General features: G+C 38.5%; 1 pseudogene; it reads left to right on the forward strand.

Annotated features, from left to right (window-relative positions):
• The first annotated feature begins 209 nt into the window (after window positions 1–209).
• Window positions 210–4995, forward strand: LOC143608612 (ABC transporter G family member 9-like; annotated as a pseudogene).
• The last annotated feature ends 10856 nt before the right edge of the window (window positions 4996–15851 follow it).

The following is a 15851-nucleotide window of genomic DNA, read 5'->3' on the forward strand; positions in this document are numbered from 1 at the left end:
GTTCAATATTATTTTGTGCACTTAAACATTTATTATTTTAGTAATTTAATAACAACATAAAGATAAGAACTGAAAAAGAAAAAAGAAGCTTCGTAATCTAGTGCATTTAGTTTTTGATGAAACAATATAAAATTTTCAGTCAAATATGATTAAGTGTAATCAAAGTCTGATATTTTAGTCAAACCAAATTAAATAAATTGTAATCTTTTTACAGAAAAGTGAACGAAGCTAAATGCATTGGAATCTGGAAATATTAATTATAATTAATTAAATATTAACTAAAAAGAAACGCACACCTGATTACCAACAAAAGTGACACGTAATCGTATTCAAAAAGCACAAATTTCTTTTGTTTATATATAGAGGGCTTCATAGATAGCAAGTCGTGAACACGGGTACATGTCGTCAGTTTTTGTACACGTTCACATATTTCAATTCAAAACGACTGAATCCAAATTGATTGATTAATGGAAGCACAAATGGTCGATATTGAAGCACAATCTAAATCTGTTTTCAAAAAAGTTGATCGTCCAGTAACATTAAAGGTTTGTATTTTAGTCTTTCAATTAATTCTTCATCGATCTTAAGCCAAACCCGATACAAGTATTAGAATAATGCATCGGTTTTCAAAAGAGTTGATCGTCTTGTCAAATTAAACGTTTGTTTTAAATTCTCAAAATTGACTTACTTTAGAAAGAGATTTCATTTTTGTCTGATAAAAATGTCTGACTCAAACTCATCTTTGACCATTTGTTACGGAGTCTAACATGCGTGTCTTTGAGGACGTGACGACATGTTAGTAAAACACGTCATCAAATGCGTTGTAGACTTCCAATCACATAGTCAAAGATGTGTTAGGCCTCCAACCACGTGGTCAGTGATGTGTTTGACATCCAAATTTAGCCTCTTTGTCTTTTTTTGTATTATATTATTATAACTAATTTTACTTATATTTGGTTTTTCTTATTAACTTTTAATATATAAAGTTTTATATTATTTCGAATATAACGTTGAGATGTGCTTATTTTTATCTACAGACTGACATAAACTTTACTCAAATTCGAGCCGTGTCAAATTAATATCAAAATGTTTAATAAAATCTGACTCAGCACGGTTTTAAACAAAGTTTATGTCAACATATAGATAAAAAAACACGTTTTAATTGGCGATGTTTTCGAAATTATATAAAATTTTATATATTAAATTTGTTAAAGAAAAACAAAATATAAGTAAAATTAGTTACAATGATATAATTTAAAAAAAAACAATTAGGCTAAACATGTGTTTGACTATGTGTTTGAATTTGAAATACGTCGTTTACCACGTGTTTGAAGACCTAACACATCGTCGACGACACGGTGTTAAAAACCATGGGAGGCTCGGAGGGTGTGCGAGTCGTACCATCGGCCGGGGCACATAAGTTTCGGGGGCACAAATTTTTTTTATACATATTACATATATATGTATTTTGGTGTTAAAAATAAGGTTATTTGCAATGGTTTATGAGATAATGACATGCTCATAATGGTTTCTGTTTATAGTAATCGGTCTACAAAGATTTTATCTATGTATGCTAGAGAATAAAAAGTTTTCATTAACGCCTACGGGCCTTTTTATTTTGGCTCGGCCAAGATATTTAAATTTTCAGAGCCGGCCCTGTTAAAAACATGTTAGACTTCCTAACACATGGTCAAAGTTGTGTTTGAAGGAAATATTTTTAAAATCTTTAAGTTTAAGAAATAAAATAAAATCTCTTTACAAAGTAAATTTATTTTAAAAATTTTTCCTTTTAATCGTTCGATTACTTCTTTATCGATCTTAGACCAAACCCGATAATGCATTTATGATTTATGACATGGCATTCATACTAGCTTTCCTAGTGTTTCATTGGAGAGCTCAATGCATTTGGAAGGGGTGTCCTTCCATACATGATTACATGCACTAAAATGCAAGATATGGTGAACCGAAAGTTAATTTGTTTTTTCTTCTTTTGTTTTATATTTATATATATGATGAATAAATCACATGTACATTATATGCATTAATAATTTGTACACTACATTTTTTTTATAATTGAGTAATTAAGTAAAATAATAAAAATTTATGATATTTTTAAATAAAAACATGTATTTATTAAAGCTACTTTAATAAAAAAAATGTTTAATATAAAAGTTACTATATAGAAAAATAGTTATAGAAAGGTTTTTTCTTGTTCTCTTTCAAGGTTAGAAAGAAACAAATAATAAATGTTTGAAATTAATTTTTTTCCCCAAAACCAATCTATATTTAAATCTTAAGTTTTGAAACTTTAATGTGTAGTCATCATAACTTTTTATTTAAATGGCATAAAAATAAAAAATGATGTCAATAAAAGAATACTTTCATTAAAAAAAATAAATGTAAAATGTGGTGATGACGTGGAAATATAATTATTTGTAAGAATGTTTTTAGGACCCTTTTTTTGTGCATTTGTGAAAATTTGATGTGAAAGCTTAATGAGACGTGTTTATGAGTGCATTTAACGCCTTGACAAATTAATATGAGCTACAGATTGATTTTCTTTTCTTTTTTTAACCGGCCATAGTAATTCAAGAACTGAAACCTTCAATTTTAGAGATTTGTTTTGCATAAACAATATAATTAGCTAAGCATTGCCTGTTTTGTATAATAATTCTAGGATTTTCTTGAAAAAATTGTGGGATTTTAAGTTTTAAATGATTTACATCCAAATAATATTTGTATTTTTTCCTAAAAGAGATCTTCAAAAGTGTTTGTTGTTTGGTTATTCAATTTCAATTAAACAGTTTCAAGAAGTGGTTTACAAAATCACCATAAAGAAACAAGGATGCTTGAAGAACAAGACCGACAGTCCAATCGAAAAACAGATATTAAAAGGAATTACAGGCATTGTGATTCCAGGAGAAATGCTGGCAATGTTAGGACCATCCGGCTGCGGCAAAACCACCCTTTTAACAGCTCTAGGTGGCAGGCTAGGTGGTAAACTCGGCGGTAGCATCACTTACAACAACAAACCGTTCTCGAGCACTATTAATAGGAGCACTGGTTTTGTTACTCAAGATGATGTGTTATATCCTCATTTAACAGTCACTGAGACCCTAGTGTTCACAGCACTTCTTAGACTTCCTAATACTCTCACTACACAACAAAAGACCGCACTCGCCGAAGACATAATTGAGCAACTCGGGTTGACAAGATGCAAAAATAGTGTAATTTGTGGCCCGAGATTAAGAGGGGTATCGGGTGGAGAACGAAATGAGTTAGTATTGGACAAGAAATGCTTATAAATCCTAGTCTGTTGTTCTTGGATGAACCAACATCCGGACTTGATTCAACGACTGCTCAACGAATTGTTTCGACTTTATGGGAATTAGCAAGAGGGGGAAGAACTGTTGTGATGACGATTCATCAGCCTTCGAGTCGGCTCTTTTATATGTTTCATAAGGTTTTGTTGTTATCAGATGGGAATCCATTGTTTTTCGGAAAAGGATCGGAAGTTATGTCGTATTTTGATAGTATTGGATATTCGCCGTTGATCGCCATGAATCCTTCAGACTTTTTGCTTGATCTTGGCAATGGTATGTATTGTTAATAAAAAATGTGATTTTTTTTTACATATTTTGTTTTGCATAATAACTTGTGAAGTTTGTATAAATAAAAAAATTAGGCATATCACCTGATGATTCCAATCAAGAAGATCAAGCAACAATCAAGCAAAAGTTAGTTTCAGCATATAAGTTGAATCTAGCTGATAATTTGAAAGCTGAAACACTAGCATCCGAAGAACAAGTTAACGACGTTTTAGACCACAAGAACTCAGAAAGATGGACTACAACATGGTTCCAACAATTCACAATTTTGCTTAGAAGAGATTTGAAAGAAAGGAGACATGAATCTTTTGATAAACTCAGAATAGGTCAAGTTTTAATAATATCATTTCTTTGTGGATTGCTGTGGTGGAAGTCGGATACGTCTAACATTGTTAGACGAGATCAGGTAAATAATATGTATGCCAAATTCACTATTTTGATGGTAGTTACTACTTTCATTTATTGTAGCTTGTTAATTTCTTGACTCACAAAATATGCAGACAGGATTGTTATTCTTTTACACCGCATTTTGGGTACTGATGCCATTATTTCGAGCAATTTTCACATTCCCTCAAGAACGAGACATGCTTGAAAAAGAAAGATCGTCAGGAATGTATCGGCTTTCATCTTATTTCATGTCAAGAGCGATAGGTGATCTTCCGATGGAGCTAGTTCTTCCCACATGTTTTTGCATCATAACCTACTGGATGGCTGGTTTCAAGCCAAATGCGGGTAGTTTTCTATACGCTGTGGTCTCGGTGCTATTAACTGTGTTAGTTGCACAAGGGCTAGGACTAGCACTGAGTTCAATCGTTATGGATCTCAAATCAACAACTGTTTTAGGTGGTGTGATCACGATGACCTTCACATTGACCGGTGGATATTATGTTCAACATGTTCCGGTTTTCGTATCTTGGATCAAATACATATCAATCAGCTATCATACTTATAAACTTTTGTTAGGATCACAATATGAGCATGGCCAGACTTATCGATGCGGTAACCAAGCTTGTTTGGTTGCTGATTTTCCAGCTATTAAGAACATTGGTCTTGATGGTCAAGCGACGTCGTTTGTTGCTTTGATTATAATGTTGGTAGGTTATCGGGTTATTGCTTATATTGCTCTCATGAGGATCGGAGTACTTAAGAAGTGATAGAATTTTTTTTTTATTATGTGTGGGTTAAAAGATTATAGAATAAGTGATTCTTCATTATGTAATTGTTCTCCTTAGGATTTGTATGTCCTATTCTTTAGAATTTGTCTAGCTTCTTGAATGTTTATTGTGTTTTACTGAACCATATATTTGAATCATTGATCCATTTTCTTCTCCTTTAACCATTGGAACGCGTATATTACCATTTCTTAACTCGATTTTCATCAACAACGAATTGATCGAACTAAATCTAAAACACGCACACAAGACTAAACTAACTTAAAACGAATGTGTGGACAAAAGATAAGCAAAATGATAAGCAATTAACGATAATAAATCACAAACGAGAGCAACCAAAATGTAGCAACAATGCATACTTCTTACCATGTTCAGCCCATTCATTGGGTTTAATAGCCCAAGACCTGAACCCATGGACATTTTATAGATTAATATATTTAACATGCAAAAATAAACTTAAAACCACCTTACCAAAGTGATATGAAGATATATCTTAATCTTAAACTAGGATTTAGGACCCCGGCGTTTTGTGACGGGACCGTTAAATCAAACAAAAAACATAACTAAAAACGTCAGACCATAATACAACAAATTATCTATGTAGAACCAAAAAAGTCGGCACGTACGTTACAACTGCGAACCCATACAAATTCGGTTGGTATCAGCAGTTTCAACGCAAATTCGTAAACATATATTACTAAGCCAATAAAAATATTTTAAAGACGAGGTATCAAACATTGAAACACGGATATAAACCGTGCGACGATAGATATTTTAAATCGTGAAAAAAGTTTCGGTCATTATAATTAAAGACGAACTATATAAAATATGAAAACAAAGTTTAAGAAAATTGTTTAACTGATAAATAAAACATGTAAAGCCCACACTTGCCCAAGTTTTGTGTTTAAAAATATAGTTTATTAAATATTTTAGTTAATTGAAAAAAAAGAAAGAAAATAGAAATCATTATTTTTTTATTTATGGAATTATTATTAATGATTTTGTAATTACAATAAATAATAAAATATTAAAATATTAAATAGTAAAATGAATAGTAGATATGTGAGGGGAGAAGATCCTCTATTTAATATATATATATATAGATAGATAGATAGATAAAGGATAGAATACGAAAATCTTTTATCGTGCAATAGGTACGCGACATTCTGAAACGTCCATCTTCAATAACCATCCTAATCCTAAAATCACAATTACGCGAGCCGGCCTCCGTCAACCTCTTCTCCCGTCGATTCCGTCCACCTTCACCATCACCGTTCAACGATTCCGTCCACCATCCACCTTCGCGACCACTATTGTAACACCCCGACCAAAGGCGGATTATACATCGGGGCGCCACATATTGCTTCATTACTCGCGACACTATTGGTGTCAATATTTATTAATACACATTTTATCGCGCACGCGCAGCGGGGAAAATAAAGAACATAAATCAAACATAAATCAATATATTATAAATTATAACATTCAAACAACATTAACTTGTCTTGGTACATTTTAATTCTAGGTCCAAAAGTAAAAACGTCCTACGTGTCCACAAGCTCCAAAACAGCTACTGCAAACCTGAACATGTGTTAAAATAAACGTCAAACACTTGCGTGTTGGTGAGAAATCAAGTTTAATAGATAATCATAGATAATCACAGTAAATCTGCGCGCAACACGTGTATGTCTAGAGTTTAACAAGGGTGTAATCAGATTGTGATCAAGCCTAAGATAGTTCATAGATCATAGTTCAATCCATGCTCCCAATTGAGCATAAAAACGAGAAAACATCTGTGCAAGTGTAAACAAAGAAAACCGTAAACGATAGGTCTCCCGTGTTCAACTAATGGTACCAACGGAACTGCGGAATAGGCCGAACAAAGCGGTTAATGATACACACATACAAATAAACAGCCAAGTAAACGTCCTCAACACATGGGATACTGCGCGACTAAAGTTCATAAACAAGTTTAAGACTCTAAGTTTGTATGAACACATGAACATCCCAAAACATTAAAAGCAAAAAGGGATTAGGTACGAGATTACTCACATGATAAACGATGCGGTGATAGATAAAGCAAGAACCAACTTTAAACAAGCACAAGTTAACCTATAAATAAGATTATTGTTTTAATGATTTGTTTTAAGTCTTGATTATAAGTTAGCATAATTAATAAGTAAATTATAATATATATATTACCGGAAAAGCAGGAAGAACAAGGAGGAAGACGGAGGCAGAGAGGAAGACGGCAGAGAGAGCAAGGAGCAAGAGAACAGGAGAGATTAAGTGTTTTGTGTGTGATGTGTTAGGAAAAAAATAATACTATTATTTATAGAGAAACCCTAGGGAACACAATCCTAGAAAAGGGGAAAAGATCTCAAAAAGCAAAAGATATCAAAAAGCATAAGAATCCAAAAGCAAAAGATATCAAAAGATATGGCAGCTGCAGGGGGCAAGATAAAGCTGACAGGGAACAGTAACAGGCATGGGCGGTTCAGATAAAGGTACTGGTCAAGCATGGCAAAAGCAGATCTCAAAAGATAATGTCAGTCACTTTTTCTACCAACCAATGGGGGTTGGTACGCATGCTGCGCCGAAAGTAACTATTCAGACATAAAGCAGATTAGGTCAACAGCACGGAAGATAAGACAACACAAAAGCATACAGGCTGGAATAAACAGTGATACAAGGGTTAAGCGCGGGAAGGCTGAGTGCGCGAGCGCGAAGGCTGGCACAACAATCCTTAGCGCACTGCGGGAAGAATCACAAATCCTTAGCGTGCTGCGTGAAGAACAAGAATTCTAAGCGCATCGCGGGAAGAACATACATTCTTAGCGCATTGCGGGAAGAACATGCATTCTTAGCGCGCTGCGAGAAGAGTTCTCTTCACGCATCGCAGGAACAAGATGTCTTCACGCAGGCTTCCATGTAAGGAGTCTGGCGCGTGGAGCTGCAGACATCCTTAGGCGGAAAGAACCAAAGGACAAGAGGGAAGAGAAGGCGGAAAGAGAGAGGGAGAAAGAGGCGGGCAGGAAATATATATTATTATTAAAAATAAAATACAAGTATAAATATTAAATAATAAAAGAGAGATCGGGTCAGAGAAACGGGTACCTGGGTCGGGTCGGATCGGGGCAGATGTCACAGTCTCCCCTACTTTAAGAAATTTCGTCCCGAAATTTATCTCGAAGTAGGTTGCGCAGAGAACAGGTGCGGGTACTTGATCTTCATGTGATCTTCCCTTTCCCATGTAAACTCGGCTCCGCGCTTGGACTCCCAACGAACTTTCACGATAGGGATACGACTGCGCTTGGTTTGCTTAACCTCGCGATCCATAATCTCAACAGGCTTCTCAATGAAATGCATGGATTCATCAACTTGAACTTCATCAAGTGGAATGTGAAGGTTCTCGTCAGCTAAACACTTCTTGAGATTGGAAACATGGAACGTTGGATGCACATTACTGAGCGCGAGCGGCAGGTCAAGTCTGTAGGCAACTTTTCCCACACGCGCGAGAATCTTGAATGGACCAACATAACGAGGAGCAAGCTTACCCTTCTTCCCAAAGCGGACAACACCTTTCCAAGGCGACACTTTGAGGAGAACAAGATCACCAACTTGAAATTCGAGAGGCTTTCGCCTACGATCTGCGTAACTCTTCTGTCGGCTTCTGGCAGTCAGCAAATGATCACGGATCTTGGCGATTTTATCGGTTGTCTCTTGAACAAGTTCGGGTCCTGTGATTTGAGTTTCACCCACTTCGCTCCAACAAATTGGGGAGCGGCATTTACGACCGTAAAGTGCTTCAAATGGGGCCATACCGATACTGGAATGATAGCTGTTGTTATAAGAAAACTCGATCAAAGGCAGGTGTGAATCCCAATTACCTCCAAAATCAAGAACACAAGATCGGAGCATATCCTCAAGAGTTTGAATAGTTCGCTCAGACTGACCGTCAGTCTGAGGATGATATGCCGTACTCATGTCCAAGCGAGTTCCTAGCGCAGATTGGAGAGATTTCCAAAAGCGAGATATAAAACGGCCATCGCGATCGGATATGATGCTCAAAGGAGTACCATGGCGGCAGACGATTTCCTTGACATAAAGCTGCGCGAGATGCTCAACACGGTAGTTTTCACGAATGGGCAGAAAGTGAGCAGATTTAGTCAATCGATCCACTACTACCCAAATGCTATCATGTTTGCTTGCTGTCAAAGGTAACTTGGTAATAAAGTCCATCGCTATACCTTCCCATTTCCACGTAGGAATTTCTGGTTGTTCGAGCAAACCAGATGGGCGTTGGTGTTCAGCTTTAACTTTAGAACAAGTCAGGCACTTAGCTACGAACACAGCAATATCCTTTTTCATACCGGGCCACCAATAAGTTATGCGCAAATCCTTGTACATCTTATCAGCGCCGGGATGAATAGAATACCGAGATTTGTGCGCTTCACTCAGGATATCAGCGCGAAGATTCTCATCACAAGGGATCCAGATGCGATTGAGATAGCAGAGAATTCCACTCAGATTAGGGACAAAGAGTGCTTCCGCGCCACACGCTAACTCGGCGCGAAGGTTACCATTACTGATGGATGCGCGCTGCGCGTCACGAATACGCGATTCAAGGTTGCTTTGAATCGGCGCGAAGTGAAGCTGGGTGCGCGGCAAGATACAGTTAAGTTGGCAGGGTTTTCGGCTGAGCGCGTCGGCTACCACATTAGCCTTACCAGGGTGATACCGGATCTCACAATCGTAATCGCTGATGAGTTCGTTCCATCGGCGTTGCCTCATGTTAAGTTCCTTTTGATCAAAGATATGCTGAAGGCTTTTATGGTCAGTGTAGAGGATACACTTAGTACCATAAAGGTAGTGTCTCCAGATCTTCAAGGCAAAAACAACTGCACCAAGCTCGAGGTCGTGAGTTGTATAATTCTTTTCATGAACCTTGAGTTGCCTTGATGCGTAAGCGATAACCTTGCCTCGTTGCATAAGAACACAACCGAGACCTTGGTTGGAGGCATCGCAATACACGACAAAATCATCATTACCCTCAGGTAGTGCAAGAACAGGAGCTTCACACAACAAACGCTTGAGCGTTAGAAAGGCTTCTTCTTGCTTCGAGCCCCAAATATACGGTTTACCTTTGTGCGTCAGAGCTGTTAAAGGCAAAGCGATCTTCGAGAAGTTCGAAATAAAGCGCCGGTAATAACCAGCTAAGCCTAGAAAGGAACGGATCTCAGAAGGAGAGGATGGCGTAATCCAGTTCTTGATTGCTTCAATCTTGGATGGGTCGACATGAATACCCATCTTGTTTACAACATGACCAAGAAACTGTACTTCATCAGACCAGAATTCACACTTGGAAAGTTTAGCATAGAGCTGCTCGGTTCGAAGCTTCTGCAACACCAACCGAAGATGTTGCTCATGCTCGGCCTTGGTCTTAGAATACACCAGAACATCATCGATAAACACGATCACGAATTTATCCAAGAAAGGCCTACACACCCGATTCATTAGATCCATGAAAACGGCGGGTGCGTTGGTTAGACCGAAGGACATGACCAAGAATTCAAAATGGCCATAACGAGTTCGGAAAGCAGTCTTCGGAACATCTTCATCGCGGATACGCAACTGATGATAACCAGAACGGAGATCGATCTTCGAGAAACAGGAGGCACCTTGGAGTTGATCAAAGAGGTCGTCAATACGCGGTAAGGGATACCGGTTTTTAATGGTGAGTTTGTTCAACTCGCGGTAATCAATACACATGCGAAACGATCCATCTTTCTTTTTAACGAACAACACCGGAGCACCCCAGGGCGAAGAGCTAGGGCGAATGAATCCTTTAGCAGTCAACTCTTGGAGTTGGCTGGCCAATTCTTGCATCTCAGCGGGTGCAAGACGGTAAGGAGATTTAGCAACGGGGGAAGCACCAGGGACAAGATCAACACGAAACTCGACTTCACGAGCGGGAGGGATACCAGGAAGATCATCAGGAAAAACTTCAGGAAAATCACGCACAACAGGGATATCGCGAAGCTTCTTTCCTTCATCGGGTTTAACCACATGGGCTAGAAATGCAATACACTTCTTCCGCATGAGTCTTTGGGCTTCGGCGCAAGACATAAGTTTAAGACCACTGGAGGGTTTTTCGCCGTAAATATGAAGATCACCATTTTCTCGAGGTATGCGAATCAATTTCTTGGCGCAAATAACTTCGGCGCGATTCTTCGAGAGCCAGTCCATACCAATGATAACATCAAAGCTTCCAAGAGGCATAGGGATGAGGTCGATCAGAAAATCGTTTTCGTTAAGGTTAAGCGTGCAATCTTTAATTACCGAGTTTATTAAAACAGTTTCGCCATTAGCCAATTCAACTGAAAAATCTTCTTTTAAGTCATCGCGCGGTCGCGCAAGCTTCTGCTCGAAGGCGCGAGAGATAAAACTTCGATCGGCGCCAGTATCAAAAAGCATAGATGCATAAAATCCGTTAAGCAAAAATGTACCATTAACTACGTCGTTATTCGCTTGCGCTTGGTGCGCGGTTATGTTAAAAGCTCGGCCACGCGTCACTTGGTTCGAAATTTGGTTCACCGGATTCGCTTGAGTAATCTGAACTTGTAGCCTTGGGCACGCGTTCCGGAAATGACTTGGATCACCGCAGTTAAAGCACGATCTGGGTCGTGGGTTTTGGTAAGTTGGCTGTGGGTTCTGCGGGTAAGCTGGTGGTGTTGGCGCAATCGGATTGGAGGGAGGGGTTCTACAGTACTCGACGGAGTGACCTACGCGGCCACATCGGTTACATTGTCGACACGGGACTTGAGGTGGGTGATGAAGTCTACAGGTTGGGCAAAAGGGTTGGTTTCCTGTGTAAGGTTTCTTAGTTGGCGGGGCAGGGAGTGCGGGATTGGTTAAGGCATAGTTGTGGACTGCAGGAGGTGCTGGGTAGGTTGACAGTGGGTTAGGCGCGTAAACTGGGGGTTGGTAAACGGGTTGCTGGACAATGGGCCGGTTGGTAAGCGCATAGGCTTGTCTGCGCCTACGTTTCTGGTTATGGTTTGAGGGTTCTGGTTTGGTTTCTGTTGGTTCAGGGACAGTCTTGGTGGGTTTGGTCTTCTCAGTTCCCCGCAGGAACAGGGTTCCTGCTCTGACATGGTTGTCGCTGAGCACAGCGGCCAATTCGATGGCGTCAGAGAGGGTAACTGGGTTTCTGGCCCATACAGAATCTTGAATTTCCATGGGGAGACCCCCAAGGAATTTCTCGATGGCTCGGCGGGAAGGGGTAACAAGGTGAGGGACCAGTAAGCTTAGCTCGTGGAAGCGCGTCGCGTACTCGCGCGCTTCACCGCTGTATTGCTTCAAGTTCCAGAATTCTTCCTCCAGGCGCTTAACTTCGTTGGGAGGGCAGAATTCTCGCGTAAGAATTTCCTTGAATTCCTCCCATGTCATGCTAGAAGCAGCCTCTGCGCCACGCGCATGAGCTACTCCATTCCACCATGTAAGCGCTCTGGATTCCAGGACACTGGAAGCATATAGGGTTCGTCTGTCTGAGGGGCATTGGGTGTGGAGGAAAGTGTTTTCAATCTTCTCAAGCCATTGGAGCATCACGGTGGCTCCTTCAAGACCTGTGAACTTCGGAGGGTTACCCGCATTAAAGGACTTAATGTTATAACTGGAGGTATTAGCATTGTTTTGGCTCAAAGCTTGGGCTATTGCGGCGGCCATTTCCTGGGAACGTTGCTGTCTACGCATGCGCGAGGCTTCTCTTCTCTGAAATCGGCGAGATAGCGGAGGCATTCTATAAAAATTTTAATTTTAGTTAATATCTTGGTTTTAGCGCAAAGTTTTAATCTTATAAAGCTTGGTTTCACGGAGTTAGATACTATCAAAAGTTAAAGTAAAATAAATGATCCTAAATGCAGACTTAATAAAGGTAACAAATTCGAATCAAGAACCGACAATTCACGTATCACCGTGACTTTCCGAGTTCTCAATTTAAAATAGCTAGTAAACGAGTATTGGAGATTGACGATTCATGTATCACCATGACTTTCCAATCTTCAATATAAAATATACAAGAAAATGAGTATTGGAGGTTGACAATTCATGTATCACCATGACTTTTCAAGTCTCCAACCTCAGAACATAATCGTAAATGGAAATTGAAAATCAACTATTCATGTATCACCATGACTTTTCGGATCTTCAAATCCCAACAAACGAATATGTAAGTAAAATCAATAAAAATCGAAATTCAACAAAAGTCGAAATATCGCGGAATAAAATCATATACTGCGCAAGCGCGAGCATATTCATAAATAACGAGTAATTAACAATAAGCGCGCAAACATGAGATTTCTCTCATGCGCGAGAAGGGACTCTTAGGTATTCTAGGCCGTTACGTCTAACCACCTATCCTAAAGTCAACGAGCTCTGATACCAATCTGTAACACCCCGACCAAAGGCGGATTATACATCGGGGCGCCACATATTGCTTCATTACTCGCGACACTATTGGTGTCAATATTTATTAATACACATTTTATCGCGCACGCGCAGCGGGGAAAATAAAGAACATAAATCAAACATAAATCAATATATTATAAATTATAACATTCAAACAACATTAACTTGTCTTGGTACATTTTAATTCTAGGTCCAAAAGTAAAAACGTCCTACGTGTCCACAAGCTCCAAAACAGCTACTGCAAACCTGAACATGTGTTAAAATAAACGTCAAACACTTGCGTGTTGGTGAGAAATCAAGTTTAATAGATAATCATAGATAATCACAGTAAATCTGCGCGCAACACGTGTATGTCTAGAGTTTAACAAGGGTGTAATCAGATTGTGATCAAGCCTAAGATAGTTCATAGATCATAGTTCAATCCATGCTCCCAATTGAGCATAAAAACGAGAAAACATCTGTGCAAGTGTAAACAAAGAAAACCGTAAACGATAGGTCTCCCGTGTTCAACTAATGGTACCAACGGAACTGCGGAATAGGCCGAACAAAGCGGTTAATGATACACACATACAAATAAACAGCCAAGTAAACGTCCTCAACACATGGGATACTGCGCGACTAAAGTTCATAAACAAGTTTAAGACTCTAAGTTTGTATGAACACATGAACATCCCAAAACATTAAAAGCAAAAAGGGATTAGGTACGAGATTACTCACATGATAAACGATGCGGTGATAGATAAAGCAAGAACCAACTTTAAACAAGCACAAGTTAACCTATAAATAAGATTATTGTTTTAATGATTTGTTTTAAGTCTTGATTATAAGTTAGCATAATTAATAAGTAAATTATAATATATATATTACCGGAAAAGCAGGAAGAACAAGGAGGAAGACGGAGGCAGAGAGGAAGACGGCAGAGAGAGCAAGGAGCAAGAGAACAGGAGAGATTAAGTGTTTTGTGTGTGATGTGTTAGGAAAAAAATAATACTATTATTTATAGAGAAACCCTAGGGAACACAATCCTAGAAAAGGGGAAAAGATCTCAAAAAGCAAAAGATATCAAAAAGCATAAGAATCCAAAAGCAAAAGATATCAAAAGATATGGCAGCTGCAGGGGGCAAGATAAAGCTGACAGGGAACAGTAACAGGCATGGGCGGTTCAGATAAAGGTACTGGTCAAGCATGGCAAAAGCAGATCTCAAAAGATAATGTCAGTCACTTTTTCTACCAACCAATGGGGGTTGGTACGCATGCTGCGCCGAAAGTAACTATTCAGACATAAAGCAGATTAGGTCAACAGCACGGAAGATAAGACAACACAAAAGCATACAGGCTGGAATAAACAGTGATACAAGGGTTAAGCGCGGGAAGGCTGAGTGCGCGAGCGCGAAGGCTGGCACAACAATCCTTAGCGCACTGCGGGAAGAATCACAAATCCTTAGCGTGCTGCGTGAAGAACAAGAATTCTAAGCGCATCGCGGGAAGAACATACATTCTTAGCGCATTGCGGGAAGAACATGCATTCTTAGCGCGCTGCGAGAAGAGTTCTCTTCACGCATCGCAGGAACAAGATGTCTTCACGCAGGCTTCCATGTAAGGAGTCTGGCGCGTGGAGCTGCAGACATCCTTAGGCGGAAAGAACCAAAGGACAAGAGGGAAGAGAAGGCGGAAAGAGAGAGGGAGAAAGAGGCGGGCAGGAAATATATATTATTATTAAAAATAAAATACAAGTATAAATATTAAATAATAAAAGAGAGATCGGGTCAGAGAAACGGGTACCTGGGTCGGGTCGGATCGGGGCAGATGTCACAACTATCTTCTTCCGACACAACCATCAATCGTTGCTCACATGTCAGTTGATAAAATTGCCCAATTGAAATTGAAATTGTTGAACTAATTGATCATTTAAACTTTAAAATTGGTCCAATTAATCATCAATTTGAAGTTTCAATTAATCAATTTTGAGTTTTGCAGAAACCCAGTTGCAGACGCTCCATATTTTTATTCATATGATCGAATCAATGATCAAATAAAAGGTCGATTGACGATTGTTTGATGATTATGAGATTATACGAAGTGATTTCGGTGTTCAATTTCATGTTTACATGTGTTTAATCTATTTTTTTTGTTAGTTTTAGAAGTTATTAACACCCAGAACTTTTTAGAACTTCTAAACTTTTATCAAACTTCTAATTTTTTTTGAACACCAAAAACTTCTAAACTTTATCAGAACTTCTAAACTTTTTTAAACAACTTGAACTTCTTAGAACGTATTAGAATGTTTAAAGATGTTCATTTTGTTTGAACACCCAAATCTTCTTTGAATGTATTAGAACGTTTAAAGATGTTTGGTCAGAACGTTTAAAGGTATTAATTTTTTTTGTTAGTTTTAGAAGTTCTGAACACCCGGAACTTCTTAGAACTTCTAAACTTTATCAGAACTTCTAAACTTTTTTGAACACCCAGAACTTCTAAACTTTATTAGAACTTCTAAACTTTTTTAAACAACCTGAACTTCTTAGAACGTATTAGAATGTTTAAAGATGTTCATTTTTTTAACACCAGATATTCTTTGAATGTATTAGAGCGTTTAAGGATG

Source organism: Bidens hawaiensis, unplaced genomic scaffold (assembly GCF_021521415.1).
Source record: "Bidens hawaiensis isolate Kalapana, Puna unplaced genomic scaffold, B.hawaiensis_p1.1 tig00419396_1, whole genome shotgun sequence".
NCBI lineage: Eukaryota > Viridiplantae > Streptophyta > Magnoliopsida > Asterales > Asteraceae > Bidens > Bidens hawaiensis.